Source organism: Microcebus murinus, chromosome 9 (assembly GCF_040939455.1).
Source record: "Microcebus murinus isolate Inina chromosome 9, M.murinus_Inina_mat1.0, whole genome shotgun sequence".
NCBI lineage: Eukaryota > Metazoa > Chordata > Mammalia > Primates > Cheirogaleidae > Microcebus > Microcebus murinus.
In genome coordinates this window covers 81,274,559-81,294,537 of record NC_134112.1, presented here as the reverse complement: position 1 = coordinate 81,294,537, position 19,979 = coordinate 81,274,559, and the positions used below count along the sequence as shown (strand labels likewise).

Below are 19,979 nucleotides of genomic sequence, written 5' to 3'. Positions count from 1 at the left end.
CTTGACCTCTTCAGTCTATTTTCAACCCTGTAGCCAGAATGATCTTGTTAAAACTTAAGTCAGATCATACCACTCTCTGCCCAAAACCTTCCAATGGTTTCCTATCCCATTTAAAGTAAAAGACACACCTTGAGAGGCCAAGGCAGGAGGACTGGTTAAGGCCAGGAGTTTGAGACCAGCCTGGGCAACATAGCAAGAATCTGTCTCTACAAAAAAATTTTTTAATTAGCTGAGCACAGTGGTATACACCTGTTGTCCCAGCTTCTCCTCAAAGGGCTGGGACAGGAGGATTGCTTGAGCACAGGAGTTTGAAGCTCCAGAGAGCTATGATCACACCATTGCCCTTCCACCAAGGCAATAGAGCAAGACCCTGTCTCAAAAGCAAACAAACAAAAATAAAGCATAAAATCCTTAATGTGAACTATTAAGACCATATACGATATCTGGCTCCCTGTTACCAGTTAGCCTCATCTCTATAATTCCCCGCCTCGCTTATTCTACTCCAGCCATGCTTGCCTTCTTGCTATTCCTTAAAAAATGCCTGGTATGCTCTCCTCCACACCCACTAACACCCTCAGACCCTTTGTACTTGCTACGATACTCTCTACAAGAACACTGTTTTTTCACTCTCATAAAGAAAGCAGCTCATTTAAGGTCATGCCATTCAACTATATGTCATTTCCCCCCCTCTAGTTACTGCCATCTAACAAACTCCTCTCTCTCAGGCTCTATTCATCCTAAATTCCACCATAAACCAGAGTTTATCCGACGAAATGTATGAAGTTGTTGGGTAGGACTTCTGGGAAAACCCTTTTTGCCTTTTGCCCTTCCTCCTTCCTATTGTATATAATGCACAAATAATGTATTCAGCTCCAGCAATCCTCCTGAACCATCCCTAAGGATAGAAGCAACATACTAAGAACAATGGAGAGAAAAATGACAGGTGTCTGGGTCTCTAATCTTTGTGGAGCCACCATACGAATCTTGTAATGTTTATCTCTATATCTCTTTACAAATAAAACATAGTACATACATTCTGATGGTTATAATTGAGCACAATTAATAAATCATGTATGTAACTTACTCAAATGAAAATGTAATAAATATCATAAATGCTACAAACGATGTAAAACAAAGATTGTTTTATATGAACAAAGATAGCACATTTTATCAGAAAATAAACCTATATTCATATACAGTATAAATCATTATTACTGGGACTTACTGTCATAAACAGCTGAATTTAATTCTAAGTACAGTTTTTCCAATGCATATTGCTCAGGGTTCTGTTAATAAGGGAGAATTAGAAACTGGACACTGAATAGACAGCTAGGAGTTTTTGCCACACTGGAAGATGTAAACAATCCACATGGGTGACCCATGAAGACCTTAGCCTTCAAGTTCCTTGATCGTATCTCCAATGATGTTCTTCTCCTCAGCTAACTACTACCAAGGTCACACTCCAGACCTTATCATTAATAGAAATTGTTTAATCTCCAAAATAGCTAATTTGGGTATCCTGTTCTCTGACTTCTTTCAGCTAACTTGTTTAATTACCCCCACTATGATCTTATACTGACTGTAGCTCACTGATCCTTTTATTTTCAAACTCTCAGCCATCTCCTTTTTAATTTTTTTTTTTATTTTTTGAGACAGAGCCTCACTCTGTTGCCCAGGCTAGAGTGCCATGGCGTCAGCCTAGCTCACAGCAATCTCAAACTCCTGGGCTCAAGCAATCCTTCTGCCTCAGCCTCCCGAGTAGCTGGGACTACAAGCATGTGCCACCATGCCCAGCTAATTTTTTCTATATATATGTTAGTTGGCCAATTAATTTCTTTCTATTTTTAGTAGAGACGGGGTCTTGCTCTTGCTCAGGCTGGTCTCGAACTCCTGACCTTGAGCGATCCTCCTGCCTTGGCCTCCCAGAGTGCTGGGATTACAGGCATGAGCTACCGTGCCTAACCAGTCATCTCCTTTTTATTCCTTTCCTTCTTTTCCATGATTTCTTGCCCTTACATTCCATGAATTATCATTTTAATAGCACTCTTTCTTTTTTTAAATTAATAACACTCTTTACATGCTGTAAGCACCATAACAACTTATCCAATTTGCCTACTAGTCTTCTCCATTTAGACGTTCCTCAGACACCTCAAACTTAACATGTGTAAAATTAAAATCTCTCTCTTCCCACCTCTTTTACCTCCTGTGTTGGTGGTGAATGGCACCACCATCCACCCAATGTGCTAACTGGGCACTCTTCCCTCTCTAGTACTTCTCCCTGCAATAACAAGGACCTGATCCAACATCTGGAGTTAACTCTAAAAGAATCTATCTACATCTTTCCATTCCCACTGCCAGGCCCCTAGTTTATGCTTCCATATCTGAAACAGATTACTAGTCATTCTTTCTGCATAAGGTACTAACTGTTCTTCCTGCTTATACTCTGATGCATTCTCTCCATTTCCCCATTTTCTATATTTTATCCAAAGTAATCTTTCTAAAATGCCAATATGATTATGGCACTCCCCAGTTACCTCATGGACACAAAGTTTCAGGAACCAGGGCAGCCTCAGGGGAGAACAGAAACAAACTAAAGCTGCCAGGACATTTTCTGGTCTCTGCCCACTACTAGCTTTATTCCCTTAGGCTACTCCAAGTCACTAAGAACACAGCCAACAGCAGCTCCAAGGTAATCCCAGAAAGTAAAGAAATAAAATTGACACATGTAAATAGATTACAATATTATTCAAAATATTCACTGATCCTCCCTCATGGAGTATTAAGACATCCTGCCTGTGGATGTCAGGTTTAGCCAATGATGTTAGAAAGCAAGAGGAAATGACATATCCCACTTCTGAACAGAAGCTTTCAGAGCAATGTACGGTTTTACAATGCCTCATTTCCCTGCAGCATAAGAGAAATGTCATAGATAGGAGAAGAATCTGCAGCCTGGGTCCTGGAACAGAGCTACACGATGGATATGCAGCATGAGCAAAAAATAAACCCTTGTTATTGTAAGCCACTGAAATTTGGGGATTGTCTTTTACCACAACATAACCTAGCCAAAACTGAAATACACAGTATGTCATAAAGAAGGACTCTGACTGGCTTGGTTTTGATCACATCCCCTGCTTAAAATCCTTCAGTGACACTCCTGTACTTCCTGGAGTCCAGATTCTAGCAAAGAATACAAGGCCCTTTGTGTTATGGTCCCTCTTATCTCTCCAACCTCATTTCTTGGGACTCACCTTTATATTCCATATTCTAACCACATTAGTTTATTTTAAGGTTTCTCAACACATCATGTTGGCCTATACCCTCCATTTACTAGATGTTACTCTCCATAAAAAGGAAAGTTATTCCTCCAATCCCAACCCAATCCACCGGAATCGTCAACATTGCCTTTAAGAAACCATTTAAACAGAGCTTCCTCTGTGGAGGCACATATGAACCTGCCCCATTTACAAAATTGGTTGCTCTTTTCCTCAGTGCCACCTTAGGATTTTCAACATTTTCTACTCATCCTTATCTTTCTATAAAGTAAATATTTATATAAATGTCCATCTCTCCAACTATATTGTGATCCCACCCTTGATAACAGAGATCATATCTTATTTATCTTTGGAACCCAAAATTGAATGCTGTGCATGGCACATAACAGAAAATCAATATAAGCTTACGAAAAGTGTAAACATACAGTCTTTCATTTTCAGTGAAAAAATAAATTGTATATTTTGCATATAAAATATGAGATAGGCCCTTCTATCATGTTAAAACATAACAAAGAAAATCTAACCTATTCAACTCTTATTTTCCTTCCATTTTCTTTATCAAGAATAATTTTCTACATTGGAAAGAGAAGAACACACATAGTTATGCGGAAACTGAAGCATGAATAGGAGAAAAGATAATAAAAAAGCATCCAGTAGCTTTTAGTAAGTTCACATCTCTAGGACCAGTTAAATTATAGCCTGAGACAATGAGATCTCCATGACCTCTCATAAAGAATGGAAGAGAAGCTAGAAGACTAGAAACAAGAAAATTTAATTTTAATTTCCTCAATTTCAAAAGAAAAGGGGAGACTAGATTCTTGAAACTATAGAGTAAGAGTTTAATAAGGATTTCCGGCAAAATTCTCTTATAAGGTCTACCAGTGGGGTAGGGAAGGGGTACAGAGAACACCAGAAGTCAGACTGGGTTCACAAGAAAAAAAATCATGCTAACTTAATTTTACTTTTGACAAAATTATCAGACTGAAAGATCAGAGAAACAACATAGAGTAGGTCCAACACATATTGTTGAAATCAACATAAAGTTTTTTATGCTAGTTAAGAGATAAATTTATACCTGGTTGAACAACCATCTTCAGATTATAGATCAATTATTAATCAATGGCTTAATATAAATCTATATAGAAGTAACTAATTGTTGTCATAGGGCTGTGTATTTGGCCTTACTTTAGTAGCAGTTTATCAACACTTTAAAGATTTAAACGGTAGCTTATACATTTTGATATAAATCTATATATAAAGATTAGATAATACCTTGAAAGACATAATAAAAAATCACAAATACCTGAACATATAGAAGCAATGGGCTGAAAATACAAAATAAATTTATCAAGGATAAATGTACTGCATTTACCTAAAAATATACAACCAGTAAGAAATCAATTTTAACATTCATTGACGAAATGACAGTTTAGTTGACTGCAAGCTCAAGATAAGCCTTCAGTGTGAGTTGTCAGCTTAAAAAGCTAACACAAATTCACAGCTAATACAATAACACTGCGGTGACCTGAACAAGGAAGAAAATCAATACAGGTCAGGCAACATCTGAGAATTATAATTTGGAATATGACCTCCTACAAGAGACACTGACTACAGGTAATAGATATAGAAGAGCATAACAAGGATAGTAGTAATGGATCTGGTAGACTAAATCTTATGAAGAAAGAGAACCAGGAATGATTTCCATAGAGAAGAGAAGATCTGGAGTAGGAAAAGTAACATCAGAGGTGTTTCCAAGTATTTGAATGACTATTATATTCAAAGGCAGGAATTATATTTTTATATACTTCATATTTATTCCCTATGCACACAATTGCAAACTTTGTATATAATAAATGCTCAAATACTTGAAGTTCAAGATCAACTCATCTGTTGATGGCTAAGCCAACAAAGACAGTTGTTACACAGGAGTATCTGTTGTGATCTGAATGACAACTCAAAAAAGGAGTAAAGTAGGAGGACGGAAACCTAAAATCAAAATAAAAAATGTAAAAACTAACAGGAGCAAGCTAAGTAGGCCCAGCTGAGGCATATTACCTAAAATTTAGAATTTCCATCTTATACAGAGGATATTCTTGACCATACCACCAGTTAAACTTTAGTTCCTTTTGCAAGTATTTCCCCACAACAGAAAGAATTGTTGTTTTCACTCTTCCTTTACAAAGAGAAAAACTGAGGCTGAGGGAAGCTATTTGCCTAGCACAACATCATAACAATGGTTAACCTTGAATAGGAAACAAGTTTTTCTCTCACAAGCCCTCCCACATTAGGGAGGTAGTAAACAAGTACAGTACTTAGCAGCTCAACCTCAGTTTGCTAATTACTTTAGTTTCACTTTTATTACTTGCCTCCAATCACCTGGTCTCTAAGTCCACAAAGAGCAAACCTTCATTAAAACTTTGAAATTTATAGAAAATTTTATTTCTTAAAACTGAACAGCTAAACCAAAATATTAAGATTTGAGACCAAAGATTTGTCAATCTTATACTGCTTAAAGAATAGCCCCGGCACCACTTGTTCCACCATAAGCCAAATCTTGGCCATGAAGGTATATAGCTACACACCTCACTGTCTCTCCCAAAACCTAAGTGACTTCCTTTGTATTTCAGAGATTTGGTGCACAGTGTTAGTGCCAGGGGCAGTGAGACAAAGGTAATGTTAATAAACGAAAAAGGGGTCTTAATGTGTAAGAAGGAGGATTAACACATCAGAGATTTGTTTTCTGTTTTATATACATATTTCAACATGGTGTTAGCTTCTCAGAAAACTCAAAAGGTTGGAGTAACACAGGACTCAATAGTGTCCAAGGAGCAGCTACACCAGGATTTTAAAATAGCAAAATGCTAGTCAGCTGTAGTTGTAAATGTAATAAAAGAATGCCTAAACAAGTACCCACGCTCTCAACTTCCTTCCCAAGGAGGCTCATTTACATTATAATGGTTGCCAAGGTTACTTTAATTCCATCACAGCTCCTGTCTCCAGTGGCTAATCTGGCGCCTGGGTGGCACAAGTACAACAACCAAAAGCCTTAATTGAAGCTAACTCAAAACTCAGGCTACTCAAAAGTTCATGACCTACAAAAAGGATTTTGTTCTAGCGACACAAATTGCTGAAGGTAGGGACTGTTTATTTCCTATACTACATTCTACCCAAGATCTTACTGCTATCTCAGGGAACTCTCTGGGAATCAGTACCTGTATCTGTTCTAAACAGAGATTCTTATAGGAAAAGCAAGTTAAATAACATATTTTGTAAGAGATAATTGATCAAAGGAGTGACTACTTTATTCTAATCAGAGAAGGCTGTTATCTAAAAGGACATTGAAAAGTCTCTCATGTGAATTATTACTAAGTATTATCTTCTAAGTATGATAATATGTAGTGCTGGTATACACGTAGTACTTAAACCAGACATAAATAATGAACGAGGCTAGTATATTTAGAATTTAAACCACCAAACAGACATACAGTAACAAAAAAAAGTGAAGGAAGAAAGCAGGCAAAAAAATAAAAGAGCAAGATTGCAAGATTTCAGAACCATGCGTCCCAAACATTCACTTCAAGTATAGCTTAATTAACAAAATATTTATATATATGTATATATATTCCAATGATAATTTGTTATCAGAAATTTTACTCCCAAAGGTAGCAACAGCAGGAGACACCAGGGTACTACTCTGTAGGTATCCTCATAGTTATCCAACAGATGCTTCGAAGACCACCTTAGTGGAGAAATGAAGTTTCACATTTATGTATTTTTACTTTTTGTTTATTCTCTTTTATCTCCACTCCCATCACCCCCAATGTAGGCAATCATTGTAAAGTGTTTAATAAGTTACCATTTTCTTGCAAATTATGTAATGTGTTTTACTTTCATACATTTTAAATTGTATATAAATGCTATTGTATTACATATCTCATTCTGTTTCTTTCTGTTGTTACTTAGCACTGTTTTTAAGATCCATCAGGCTGCCGAGTAAGTGCTCATCTAGTCCATTACGTCAAACTGTCTGATGGTACTCTGTGGTATCATTTACCCTTCACTGGGCAAACGGTATGGACAACAAAATTGCTTTCCACAAGAACAAATAACACTGCAATGAACAACCCCTCATGGACTTATGTGAGAATTTCTTTCAGATATAGGCCCAGGAAAAAAACTGCTGGATCATGGGGCATACATAATGCATAATCTGATTAAGCACCACCCTCCAAAATGATTAGACACCAAGCACTGGATAGGCACTTAAGATCCTTTTGTTCCTGTACCACCTCATTCTCTTCAGCTAGCTGGGGCTCTGTTTAATCTTCACATCAGTCGTCATTATGTCAGAAATATGAAGGTAGGACTTCCTCCCTTACTTTTCTTTTCTTTTTTTTTTTTTTGGAGACAGAGTCTCACTCTGTTGCCCAGGCTAGAGTGCCATGGCGTCAGCCTAGCTCACAGCAACCTCCAACTCCTGGGTTCAAGCAATCCTTCTGCCTCAGCCTCCTGAGTAGCTGAGACTACAGGCATGCGCCACCATGCCTAGCTAATTTTATATATATATATTTTTAGTTTTCCAGCTAATTTCTTTCTATTTTTGTTTAGTAGAGACAGGGTCTCGCTCTTGCTCAGGCTGGTCTCGAACTCCTGAGCTCAAAGGATGCTCCCACCTCTGCCTGCCACAGTGCTAGGATTACAGGCGTGAGCCACCACCCCGGCCCATTTTTCAAGTTCCCTATTCTACTCCAACAATGTCTAGGCTGCCAAGGCCTCCACTAACCATGAAGCTTACAAATATACATATATATGTGTATATATATATATGTATATGTATATATCTCAAACAGCGAATGTTATTTTAAAAAGGTCTGATTCTCAAAAAGTCATTAATTGAAGTTTACCCATTACACAGAACACTTTCATATTAATTTTGGAGCCATTCCTATTCTCATCTGAGGATTATTCTATAGGTCACCTATATTCTGTTTTTTGGGTCTTGGAGAAACAGCTCCATCTCTTCAGAAATCTTTTTTTTTTTTTTTTTTTTTTGAGACAGAGTCTCGCTTGTTGCCCAGGCTATAGTGAGTGACGTGAAGTCAGCCTAGCTCACAGCAACCTCAAACTCCTGGGCTCAAGTAATCCTTCTGCCTCAGCCTCCCGAGTAGCTGGGACTACAGGCATGAGCCACCATGCCCGGCTAATTTTATATATATATTAGTTGGCCAATTAATTTCTTTCTATTTATAGTAGAGACGGGGTCTCACTCTTGCTCAGGCTGGTTTCGAACTCCTCTCAGGCAATCCGCCCGCCTTGGCCTCCCAGAGTGCTAGGATTACAGGCGTGAGCCACCGCGCCCGGCCAGAAATCTCTTTTTAATACATGAAATAAAGGGAGCTAGATTAGAACCAGTGCTTTCAGTCTGTAGTCTGGAACCCTATGGGGCTCCTCTGAGGTGGCTCTAAAGGATTATGTCAAGACGAAAAGGGGGTGTCTATGCCTCTTCAGTAAGAACAGTACAATAAAAATTTTATTATTTATAAATTTTGTTTTCTCCTAAGATTCAGTTTGGAGAATCAGTTCTATTTCAGAAAAAGTTTATATACGCATTTCTATTTGGAAGTATTAACTGGTATAACCTCTATTGCATTTGGCAATATTTCTAAAATTTAAAAAAAATACCTTTTGAACTAGAAATTCCACTTGTAAGAATTTATTTCACATACATTCACATATGTGTTCTATACATAGCTACAAAGATATTCATTATAGCACTGATTGTAAGGGCAAAATATTTAAAACAACTTAATCATCAATAGGTATATCCACCTAATGGAATATTATACAGACTCTAAAAACAACAAAATAGCCCCAAGATATATTAAGTGAATAAAAAAAGCAAGATGCAGAATGGTGTATGCAGTATGATACCTTTTGTTTATTTTTAAAATATACTTGCATATATATAGGCTACTCCTAAAAGATATATAAGACTCAGTCCAATCAACTGGGTTAAGGAAAAAAAAGATACATAAGAAACTAAAAATTTTGGTTGCCACTATGAAGGGCTGATCAGGTGGCTAGAGGATTAGAGCTTTATTATTGCTATATAATCTTTTTATATCTTTTGAATTTTATACTATTACATGTACTATTAAAAATTTAAATTTATCATTCTAACATTATTTTCTGAAGTTTCTTCTACTCCACACATTCTGACTATCACACATTGACTTCCAATTAGATAGTATTTACTTCAAGTAGTCAGAAAAAATAAAGTAGTTGAAGGGTAATAAGAGACCAGCTTTCATTCAGCCATGTGAATGTGTCTACATAGGACACAGGTATTAAATTTAGTCTTGGCACTGCCTCCTCTTTTGCAATGAATTTCTTTCTAACTGGATTTCATTTTCTTTTTTATTCACATCAACTTCCCTGGAGTTCATCATGCCAGGTCTGCTAAATGAATTGCTTTATTCCTAAGAATTGCTAGAAAAAAGTAATATATTCATGTAAATGACATATGACAGTTGACTATGTAGCTCAAAATTTATTTTTAATGATACCAGATTTTGAAGACTCAGTACAAAACAAAAAAGGAAAATATCTCAATTTCTATACTATAGATTATATGTTAACAATGAAAAATATTTTGGATTTATTGAGTTAAATACAATACATTATTAAAATCAGTTTCACTTATTTCTTTTTACTTTTTTAACTGTGGTAACTGGAAAATTCTATTTCACTTTCTGATTAATTCAGAAATCCTACTACATTTCTAATTAGTTCACTTTCTCACACTCCACTAAAAACTATATCATATTTTACCACTACTCTGTGCTTGCTTCAGCAGCACATACACTAAAACTGGAATGATACAGAGATTAGCATGGCCCCTGCACAAGGGTGACACACAAATTCGTGAAGCAGTCCATATTTTAAATAAATAAATGATTTTCACCACTTTTCTCAAACCTCTGAACCCTTTTCTTCTTCCACATCTTGGCCTATGACCTTGCCTCAGAAAATAGAACGTTTGCTATATAAAGTTGCCTTCAGGTTATTTACAAAGTTACACGTCTTTGAAATAAAACTTGTAAATAGCATTCCTTTAACTAGGTTCAAAAAACCAAAGTAACCCATAGCTTAATGAGCACTGATGGTTTTATAGTAGTATGGTGCCACAAAGAAGCCGAAACAGAAAATTGAAACCAGGCTCTAGTTTCAGCAAAATTGCTGTTTCTTAGAAAAATATTTATAATGTACCAATGAAGTACAAAATAATCCAATGTAAAGTATCTAGGTTTTATTTTTTTATCATAGTTTTTAGATAAAGCAGTATTAGCTTCTCTGAAATTAACATGATGTTATACTAAGAAGTTACCTAGTTCATTTCAAATTATATTTCAGTATCAAATAAGATAATGGATTTCATTGGATTGAAAGGCATAAAGAGCTATACAAAGGTAAAATTATGTTATTATCGGATAATAACGTAATTTTGCCAACACTTTTATAGTTCCTGTCCATTAATGGTGCTTTGTAGACAAGGCGCTCTCATTAACCACCTTTGTCCTCCACACAATCTTTCTAAGTATAGCTACTGTTATGTTTGGGACCTTTATGATACCTTTCAAAGCTATTTTTTGACCCTCTCCCTCCCTGCTTCTACTCCAAATCCAGTTCTAACTATCTATAAGACATCTTCATTTAAATGTTATACTAATATTTCAAACACAAGGTAAAAAACTGAACTTGAGTTCTTATTCTGTAATACTTTAACCAAGCGCTCATATTATGACTTAATGTGTCATAGTGAAATAAGCATTTGGTTAAAGAACTATAAAACAAGAATTCAAGTTCGACTTTTTACTTTGTCGAACTTTACTTTTTACTTATGATTTGTCTAAATCATAATTCTTAAAACAGAAAAGATATGACTATAAATTAAGTTTTTTCTTGTTTCTAAAATTCTTTTTACTCCTTTGAAAATTCATAAAACATGAAAACCTAAATAATTATACTCTGAAACACGTGTGTTCTAATTTCACCTCAGTAATATTTCTTTATCATAACCTTATAGCTCTGGAATTATTTTTTACAGAGAAAGTGAGATGTTATCTTGGTAAAATGCAATTTTTGTTTTTTGCACTTACAGCTCTCAGAGCCTTGGACAAGCACCAAGTAGAGTGCTTAATGGCATTTAACAAACATTAATTGAATTTCATTTTATTTGGCCTTGCCATTAGTAAACTATAATTGTTTACCACAGTGCTATTATAAGAACCAATTCAAATGTATAAGTACTCTAAAAAGAGTATTCTTTGATACTCTGCTACATCTTGGCAAGGTCCTGACCTTCCTAAGGGTTCCCTTTCTTTTCTTTTCAAGATTAGGACAGAAGTTTCAGCAGCCTGCCTGTGAGCCTGAAAATATCTATCGCTTTTGCCTCCTTTTTAAGCCAACAGCTCTCTTGCTGAGGCTCCAAATCTTTAAGTAGAAATACAGATTTATCACAATCTCTGTTACATATTTAAAGAACAATTCTGGAGAAGAAGAGTATACCAAACAGTAAATCTACAAAGTAGGTTTTAAGCCAAAGGAGTTTTAACTGGTTTAACTTGATGCTCTTGAATAAAACCTGTGTTACTTTAGAACTGCCAAGTTATCATCATGTTGATAAATACTACACACTGTTCCTATTGTTATTGTCTAGCCAGAGAGCCTGAAAATGCTTGGGCTCCTTCCAAAGGCTTAACTATCAATGCCATCTGACAGAATCTACCTAAAAATGCTACATACCTTAAACCTTAAAAATACTAGAGTCTCCATGTATTTGACTGCATCTAGAGTTAATGTTCATTCAAGGCTCAGAGGTAACTCGGTTGCTAAAGGGAGATAAATACGTTATAAATCAATGGTCCATGATTGGGCTCAGCTTGATAATCACAAACATTTATTAAGAATCTATTATGTGCCAGCATTAAATTGTGCAAGATTCACTAAAAGTAAGCCAAGTAATGAACAAAAAGCAGATCAGCTAGACAAACAGAAGCAATTAAAAGACACTACACCAAGGGATGGAGAAAAATATTCTCACTCAATGATTCTCACTCAAAAAGATACTAAAGGCCGGGCGCGGTGGCTCACGCCTGTAATCCTAGCTCTCTGGGAGGCCGAGGCGGGCGGATTGCTCAAGGTCAGGAGTTCGAAACCAGCCTGAGCAAGAGCGAGACCCCGTCTCTACTATAAATAGAAAGAAATTAATTGGCCAACTGATATGTATATAAAAAAAATTAGCCGGGCATGGTGGTGCATGCCTATAGTCCCAGCTACTTGGGAGGCTGAGACAGAAGGATTGCTTGAGCCCAGGAGTTTGAGGTTGCTGTGAGCGAGGCTGACGCCACGGCACTCACTCTAGCCTGGACAACAAAGCGAGACTCTGTCTCAAAAAAAAAAAAAAAAAAAAAAAAAAAGATACTAAAGATCATACAATTTATAAGCCACTATGCTAACTCAGAAGACAGTATGACATAAAAAGAATTTAAGATTAGCTGTGCAGATCAGTGGGTGTATTCAAAATGGAAATAATCACTTTTAGATATCATTATCAAACTATGTGAGCTATTATTATCAAGAAGTATGAGAAAAACAGGTGAAAAAATTATAAGCTAATAAATTCACTGAAGCATCACTGAAGTGCAAGGACAGAGAACAAGGCTGGGAGCCAAAAACTTCAGCTTAACTCCTGATGAGCAAGTTCTAACATTCCATGTTGTGGCAAGGTCTTAGTCAACAAAGCAGAGAGAAATAAAAAAGAGGTCTCAAATGCCAAATATATTTCTTTATTCAGTCAAGTAAACCAACTGAAATGTTAAAAATCAGAATATATTTATTAATCAATCAGAACTAACAAATGCAGACCCCTCTTCAAAAGAAATGTCATTTTACTAAAAAGATATCGACTTCCTACATGATACTCATCACTGTCCTTTTCTGACAACTAGTTATCCCAGAGGTTTACAGTTAATTATGAAAGTAGATTCCTACAAAATTACCCGAATTAGTCATAACTGTCTGGGCTTAGAATCTCTGAGAAATAACATAAAGGAGGGGAGATGTGTTTCAAATTTTTTAAATGCATATATGTAAGAAAATAATAAACCTATTAATATTTATCTTAATTACTATGAAGAAACTGGAAGAAAATTCCTGTTTAAGCTATATAGACAACAATCCATACTCTCAAATGCTTTGAGAATTTAGAGAATAAAAATTCACCCTAAAGCAATGCCAAATTGCACTAATCACTGTTCTTTACACAAGTATCACAAAACAGACTGATTTAATCATTCTTTCATTAAAACCCTTACTATCTGCTACATGCTAAAAATACAGTGAACAAGAAAGACATGGTCTCAGTTCTTCTGGAGTTTACAGTTTAAAGCAGGGGTCCTCAAACTTTTTAAACAGGGGGCCAGTTCACTGTCCTTCAGACCGTTGGAGAGTGTGCACTGTGGGCCAGGCTGCTAAGCAGACAGGCAGCAGCGGCAAAAACACCCGGTGGGCCCAGATAAATGTCCTGATAAATGTCCTCGGTGGGCTGCATGTGGCCCAGGGGCTGGGCCATAGTTTGAGGACGCCTGGTTTAAAGAATAAGGCATCTGGCTGGGTGCGGTGACTCACACCTGTAATCCTAGCACTCTGGGAGACCAAGGCGGGCGGATTGCTCGAGCTCAGGAGTTCGAGACCAGTCTGAGCAAGAGCGAGACCCCGTCTCTACTATAAATAGAAAGAAATTAATTGGCCAACTAATATATATATAGAAAAAATTAGCCAGGCATGGTGGCGCATGCCTATAGTCCCAGCTACTCGGGAGGCTGAGGCATAAGGATCGCTTGAGCCCAGGAGTTTGAGGTTGCTGTGAGCTAGGCTGATGCCACAGCACTCACTCTAGCCTGGGCAACAAAGTGAGACTCTGTCTCAAAAAAAAAAAAAAAAAAAAAGAATAAGGCACCTAATAGAAATACCACACACAGACTTCCCAATCAAAGTAAACCTCACTGATTCCACCCAAAAGAAGGGTGCTGCTTGTGGATCTTATGGGACGAGACAAAACAACAGGTTTAGACTATAAAATAACTACATAGCGGTATATTAAAACACACAACTACATATTAATATATTTTACTTTAAAAGAAAATATCAGTTCATGACCAGCCTGAGCAACATAGTAAAAGCTCATCTCTATAAAAAATTTTAAAAAATAGCTGGGCATAATGACAGGCACCTGTAGTCCTAGCTACTGAGGAGGCTGAGGCTTTGAGATTGCAGTGAACTATGATTGTGCCACTGCACTCCAGCCTGGGCAACACAGCGAGACCCTGTCTCTAAAAATTTAGACTTTAAAACAGCATTAAGGAATATAAAGGCATCACTGGTTGGGGTATAATCTAGATATCCTAGACTTACATATGGACAGATAGACTATGATCTGCCAATTCAGATTACTGGTTCAAAAATTAAATGACTCAAAGTGGAAATACACAGGGTATCATAAGCCCCGTTCTACAAGAAAGAAAGAAATTATTAATCTTACAGCTAAGAAAAGTATAAATGTCAAGAGGAGATATTCACTAACAAATGCCAACTTATCCAGTCCCTTAATCAGCCAAAATTAAGACATTATAAAAAATATATTAGGAGAAATTTGTCTTACTATTGGCTAACATTATACTTAATGATAAAAGACTGAATACTTTTCCTCTAAAATCGGCAACAGGGCAAGGATGTCTACTCTTGCTACTTCTATTCAACATTGTACTGGAGGTTCCAGACAGTGCAATATGAAAAGAAAAAGAAATTAAAGGCATACACATTGGACAAGAAGTAAAACTATCATTTGTAGAGGACATGATCCTATATGAGGAAAACCCTAAAGAATCTCCAAAAAACTACTAGAGTAATAAGTTTAACAAAGTTGCAGAATACAAGATCAACACATAATATCAATTGTAATCAACCAATTCCACTCCTAGGTATATACCAAAAAAAAAAAAAAACTGAAAGCAGGAACTGGAACAGATAATTTGCACACCAATGTTCAAAACAGCATTATTCACAATAGCCAAAAGATAGAAAGAACCCAAGTGTCAATCAATAGACTTTACCAATCATTATAAATATAATAAATGATTGGATAAACAATATAATATTAATATTATTCAGCCTTAATAAGGAATGAAATTCTGTAAGGGAAAGTTTTTAAAAAGCAAACAGATTAAAAACAAGAAAAATTTTAAAAAAAGAAAAAATATAAAAAGAAATTCTGCTACATCATGCTACAATATGAATAGACTTGAAAACTTTAAAATAAGCCAGACACAAAAGAACAAATATTGTATGGTTCCACTTACATGAAATACCCAGAATAGGCAAATTCATAGAAACAGAAAATAGAACACAGGTTGTCAAGGCCTGGAGGTAGAGAGGAAAAGAAGTTATTGTTTAATAGATATAGTTTTTCTTGGGGACAATGAACAAATTTTGTGTATAAATAGTGGTGATGGTTATATAACATTGTGGATGTATTTAATGCCAATGAATTGTACACTTTAAAATGGTCCAAATCATAAATGTCATATAAACTCTACAACAATAAAAAAAATCAATTGTATTTCTATGTACTTGCAATAAACAATCTGAAAGTAAAACTAAGAAAACAATTCCATTCATAATAGTATGAGAAAAAACAAAATACTTAGAAGTAAATTTAATAAAAGAAATGCTAGGGCCGGGCGCGATGGCTCACGCCTGTAATCCTAGCTCTCTGGGAGGCCGAGGCGGGCGGATTGCTCAAGGTCAGGAGTTCGAAACCAGCCTGAGCAAGAGCGAGACCCCGTCTCTACTATAAATAGAAAGAAATTAATTGGCCAACTGATATATATGTAAAAAATTAGCCGGGCATGGTGGTGCATGCCTGTAGTCCCAGCTACTCGGGAGGCTGAGGCAGAAGGATCGCTCGAGCCCAGGAGTTTGAGGTTGCTGTGAGCTAGGCTGACGCCACGGCACTCACTCTAGCCTGGGCAACAAAGTGAGACTCTGTCTCAAAAAAAAAAAAAAAAAGAAAAAAAAAAGAAATGCTAGGCCCATACACACTGTAAAGTATTATTATTAATACAAAACAATGCTAGGGGGGGAAATGGGCATTTATTGAAACTTTAAAATCTGTACCCCCATAATATACCAAAATAAAAAAAATAATTAAAAAATAAAAAAAAAAAAAAACAATGCTAAAAAGCAATTAGAAAACAGAGAGGTTCTATGTTCATGTATTGGAAGTCTCAATCCCATTAAGATGGAAATTCAGCCAAATTGACTATAGATTCAATGTAATATCTATCAAAATCCTAAAGAGCTTTTTTGTAGAAATTGATAAGCATATCTTAAAATTTATTTGGAAATTTAAAGGACCTGGGATACCCAAAATAATTTTGAAAAAAGAACAAAATACTGCCCAGGATTTATACTACCCAATTCCAATAGTCAGTCCTCTGTCTCTGAGAGTTCCACATCCATGGATTCAATCAACCTCAGATCAAAATAGAAATTTTTGTGGGAGACACAAACATTGAGTCTATGGTAATAGGTAATTCTATTTTCTGATGCCTCATATTCCTACTGTTTCTGGATGCTCCCTTTTGTTTCACTGGTCTTTTTGTCAATCTCTTTAACAATTCCATACTTTTTTAACTGCTAGAACTTTATAACAACTCTGATATTTTGGTTGAGTAAATTCCTCCTAGTGTATTCTTATTTTAAACAGCTTTATTGAGATAAAATTTACCTAGTATAAAATTCACCCATTATAGGCTAGGCAAGGTGGCTCACACCTGTAATCCTAACACTCTGGGAGGCCAAGGCAAGAGGATCAATACAGGTCAGGAATTCGAGACCAGTCTAAGCAAGAGCGAGACCCCATCTTTGCAATAAATGAAATTTCTAGGTTGAAACCTAATCCCCAATGTCCTGGTATTTGGAGGCGAAGACTCTGGGAAGGAGGTGATTAGGTCATGAGGGTAGAACCCTCACCAATGGGATTGGTACCCTTATAAAAGAGGGCCCTAGCTCTGTTGTCATAGCTACTCAGGAGCCTGAGGCAGGAGGACTGTTTGAGCCCAGGAGGTTGCATGAGCTAAGATTGTGCCACTGCACTCTAGACAGAGAAAGACCTTTAAAAAAAAAGATAACATATGTTAAATTGGACAGGGAGTACAATTTTCTCAGAACTCTTTCATATGTTTGAAATGAAATTTTTTAAACAGGCTTTTGGTCAAATGAATACATATTCATGTACCAGACAGCAAGAGAAAAATATTTCTCTCTTTGGAACCTTCATCTGTAAAACTATTCTACTAATGTCTCTGGTATCTATCTAGCTCCCTTGGTATGATAGAAACCATCAGGTATTCACCCACACAAACATGCTTTATGTGTCAGATCTCCTTTTTCCTAATAAGATACTTCTCACAAGACGCTGCTCAAGACACTAAAACATCTGGCTATGTAGCTACCAGTGATATCTCTATCCACTAACACGATCCAACTTGCCATCCCCTGCCCACATCAGTGTAGCTTTAAAATCTTTTAACTTACAACTAATTCCCCTAATCATTCTTAAGTTCCATCATAGCTTGCTATGCAAACCTACACCATGAATGACCCAAAAGGTAAAAAATCCAAAATTATATCTCTTAACATAATCTTAGCCAGGAGCAGTGGTGCGTGCCTATAGTCCCAGCTACTTGAAGGGCTGAGGCAGGAGGATAGCCTGAGTCCAGGAATTTGAGTCCAGCCTGGGCAACATAGCAAGACTCCTGTCTCTAAAACAACAAAACAAAACAAGGAAACACATTATCTCTACATCCTCATTCCCACACACCCACACAGGACTAGTATGAGTTTCTCCTCACAGGTGCAATGTTTCTGGATCTTCCAATCCTGTACAGATTTATGTGACTCAGAGCACCAAAGGAGTGTGTTAATTAGTACCAAGGGGAACTGAGCATGGAACTCTGCTTAACCAGCAATCTAGGATGTGAGCTCCTGACAGAAATAAGAGAAGAATGATTTCCCACCCAAGTATGATGAGTGCATCAAATGAAAATGATGCCCAGGAACAAGCAGTTCCAGAAACAAGAATTCAAATAAAACTGGCTTTGTAACATTAACTGTTCTGCAGACTCAATGGCAGTCCATCTGTTTTGCTTCATTTTCTGGCTTAGTTAAAAGTACCTTAGAGAGAATACTCATCCCTTCTCCTCAAAATAACTATGAAAAACGCTACTTAAGTCCTATGAAAAGCTCAGTTTTAAGCATTACCTGTTGGTTGTCAGTTTATGTGTCTGTGTGTATATAGCTCCCTCTGTGGGAGTCTATGTTTTTGAGTGTGAGTGGGCCTCCCAGTGTGTGGTCTCTGTGGAGTGTCTCTGTGGACGCATGTAGGGGACTCTGTGGACAAGCCTGGGGTTCTCTCTGTATGTGTGTGGAGGGGGTCTCTGTGTGGGAAGGGACTAAGTAAAGGATTCTTGCGGGGGGGGGGGTCTGTTGTATGTATGCATATGGGGGCAGTCTGTGTGTACAGGAAGTCTATATGTCTGTCTCTCTGACTCTGTGTATCTCTATCTTTGGGTATATGTGCCTATATTTTTGTCTCTGTGTTTATCAAGTATTTTATTATAAGTCTTATAACAAGTTTTATTACCCTTCCATAAAACCCTAAAATTATTTTCTTGCTTCTCTGAGGTTTCATAAAAGAAAAACATGAAATGAGACTAGGTACTAAGCCAACATCTACTAAACAATGAGTAAAAAAATTGAGGTTTTGATAGGTATACACTAGTACAGAACCCCAGTTGCCTGAGATTATTCATTTCTAAGCTTCCAGGTGATAAACAATGCTTCTGGTTTGAGTAGCAAGGATTTAAATGATTCCAAACTTAATAAACTGCCTCTAACTATAATTAGACCTCCCATGTAGATTTTCCAGAGTGTTCTCTGACTTACATATATATCACATTAGCTTGAGTGTTGTATCTGACTATAACCTAGGCATTATTTTGGGTTTTTTTGTTTGTTTTTTTTAATTTTTATTTTGGCATATTATGGGGGTACAGATTTTAAGGTTTCAATAAATGCCCATTTCCCCCCCTCCCCCACAAGTCTGAGTCTCCAGCATGACCATCTCACAGATGGTGCACATCTCACTCATTATATATGTATATACCCGCCCCCCTCCCTCCTGCCCAATACCCTATTGCTGCAGTACCTATGTGACCACTTAGGTGCTGTTCAGTTAATACCAATTTGCTGCTGAGTACATGTGGTGCTTGTTTTTCCATTCTTGGGAAACTTCACTTAATAGTATGGGTTCAAGCTCTAACCAGAAAAATATGCTATATCATCATTGTTTCTTAGAGCTGAATAGTACTCCATGGTATACATATACCACATTTTATTAATCCATTCTTGGATTGATGGGCACTTGGGCTGTTTCCATAGCCTTGCAATTATGAATTGTGCTGCTATAAACGTTCGAGTGCAGGTGTCTTTTTTGTAGAGTGTCATTGGATCTTTTGGGTAGATGCCCAGCAATGGGATTGCTGGATCAAATGGTAGATTCACTTGTATCGCTTTAAGGTATCC

General features: G+C 36.7%; 1 protein-coding gene, 1 long non-coding RNA gene and 1 other non-coding gene across 5 annotated transcripts in view; 2 read left to right on the top strand and 1 right to left on the bottom strand.

Moving 5' to 3' along the window:
* Nucleotides 1-19,979, bottom strand: part of AHCYL2 (adenosylhomocysteinase like 2) — a 179,170-nt gene that overhangs the window by 143,084 nt on the left and 16,107 nt on the right. The window lies entirely within an intron of this gene.
* LOC105884859 (uncharacterized) lies at nucleotides 6,316-18,379 on the top strand. 2 transcript variants are annotated; one of them, XR_012921027.1, is made up of 3 exons: nucleotides 6,316-6,405; nucleotides 7,236-7,343; nucleotides 18,284-18,379. It is a non-coding gene; the product is annotated as an uncharacterized LOC105884859 (long non-coding RNA). The 2 variants fall into 2 exon arrangements; XR_012921026.1 differs by having other exon boundaries at nucleotides 18,250-18,373.
* On the top strand, nucleotides 10,113-10,216 carry LOC142873148 (U6 spliceosomal RNA). Its single transcript, XR_012921196.1, has one exon. It is a non-coding gene; the product is annotated as a U6 spliceosomal RNA (small nuclear RNA).